This window comes from Heterodontus francisci, unplaced genomic scaffold, assembly GCF_036365525.1.
Source record: "Heterodontus francisci isolate sHetFra1 unplaced genomic scaffold, sHetFra1.hap1 HAP1_SCAFFOLD_43, whole genome shotgun sequence".
In the NCBI taxonomy this organism is placed as follows: Eukaryota; Metazoa; Chordata; class Chondrichthyes; order Heterodontiformes; family Heterodontidae; genus Heterodontus; species Heterodontus francisci.
Genome location: NW_027141852.1, coordinates 12211806 through 12213315, shown reverse-complemented (window position 1 = coordinate 12213315; position 1510 = coordinate 12211806). Strand labels below are relative to the sequence as shown.

At 47.0% G+C, this 1510-nt stretch overlaps 1 non-coding gene across 1 annotated transcript; it reads right to left on the bottom strand.

Annotated features, from left to right (window-relative positions):
• Window positions 1-219: 219 nt before the first annotated feature.
• Window positions 220-293, bottom strand: trnat-agu (transfer RNA threonine (anticodon AGU)). Its single transcript has one exon. It is a non-coding gene; the product is annotated as a tRNA-Thr (tRNA).
• Window positions 294-1510: the final 1217 nt, after the last annotated feature.

Below are 1510 nucleotides of genomic sequence, written 5' to 3'. Positions count from 1 at the left end.
GAATGTAACTGTGAACAATTTGATGTCAAAGAAGTTAACTTTGATGTATTAGCACTGAAAGTCTGTGCAAGGAGAAACAGCCATTCCAAACTCATATCCTTCACAAAGGCTGTTTTTTTATGCGATTGAAATTCATCAAGTATTTTGAATTAAAGTTCACAAGACACAGATGTCAGTGTTGATAATGAAACTTTTCAAGCATGTTGCAACTGTGAAATAAGGCTCTGCTGGGAGTTGAACTCAGGATCTCCTGTTTACTAGACAGGTGCTTTAACCAACTAAGCTACAGAGCCAGATCACGAATGTGCGTGCAATTGAAATCAGAGGAAGGCCTTGTAGATAGTGGGCAGGCGTTGGCGAGTCAAGAGCTGAGTTCGTCACGGCAGTGTTCCCAGCCTCTGACTCGCTCTTGCAGTTGTTGCTGTAGTTGTAATTGTAATAGGCAACCGTCTGTCTCGGAAGACGATGGGCTACACCCGGGGTGCACGTCACTTCTGTGTGAAACATCGTTTGTTGTGGCTGTCGAGGATGACTCGTGAGTGACGATCCCTTCCGCAGCTGGTACAGATGAATATCATTGGCCCGAGGTCGACTGATAATTTTTCCTTCCTCTGAGCTCTCTTTCCCACCATCTGGTCATATCTTTTGTCCTCTGCTTTTCCCATGGTCTTCCTGAATGCCTTTCTCCAGGAATTCCAGTCAGCAGGAAGGACTTCCCATGCATTGACTCCAATCCCAGTCAGCTTGAGATCTCGCTATGCAGATTTCCTTGTATCACAGATGTGGGTGACCTGTTGGTCTCGTGCTGATAGCAAGCTCACCATGGAGCGTGTCTTTGGCAAAGCGACCGTCATCCATTCAGCACACATGACACAGTCAACAGAGTCACCGCTGACTCAAGCGGGCAAACATGCTGCGGGTCCCTGCACGCTGGTGTACTTCTGCATTCGGCACTCTGTCCTGCCAGGAGATGCCCAATTTCCATCTGAGACAGTGGAGGTGGAAGCTGTTCAGCTGCTTTTCTTGGCTTACATAAGTTGTTGATGCTTCTCTACTATAAAGGAGGGTGCTGAGAACACAAGCCTGTTACACGCGGAGTTTTGTATTTTCGATCAGTTTGCTGTCGGTTCACACTCGTCTTCTCAACTTTGACATGACAGCTGCAGCATTGAAAATCCTGGTGCTGATTTCAGTATCAAGGGACAGATTGCTGGTGATTGTTGATCCAAGGTATGTGAAGCTGTTGACAACCTCCAAAGTGAGCCTGTCGATGTTGATGGAAGGTGGAGTCTCTAGTCCTGGCCCATAACTTTGATCTTCCTGATGCTGATCGTCAGTCCAAACTCCTTGCAGGCCAGGGAGAACCGATATACAAGCTGCTGTTAATGAACTTCATTATGGGATGTCAGCACAGCGTCATCAGCAAAGAGCAACTCACAGACCAAGAACTGACTCATTTTGGTCTTGGTACGCAGTCTTGCCAAGATGAACAGCTTGTCATCAGCTCTGG